A 337-nucleotide genomic window follows, 5' to 3' on the forward strand; every position below is an offset into this window, starting at 1 on the left:
CACTATACACTACACTATACACTACACGACACAATACACTATACACTACACTATACACTACACTATACACTACACTATACACTATACTATACACTATACTATACACTACACTATACACTATACACTACACTATACACTACACTATACACTACACTATACACTACACTATACTACACTATACACTACTACACACTACACTATACACTACACTATACACTACTACACTATACACTACTACACTATACACTACACTATACACTACACACTACACTATACACTACACTATACACTACACTATACACTACACTATACACTATACACTACACTACACTATACA

This window comes from Petromyzon marinus, chromosome 82, assembly GCF_048934315.1.
Source record: "Petromyzon marinus isolate PM22_M1 ecotype Great Lakes invasive population chromosome 82, UKy_Petmar_22M1.pri1.0, whole genome shotgun sequence".
Taxonomy (NCBI): Eukaryota; Metazoa; Chordata; class Hyperoartia; order Petromyzontiformes; family Petromyzontidae; genus Petromyzon; species Petromyzon marinus.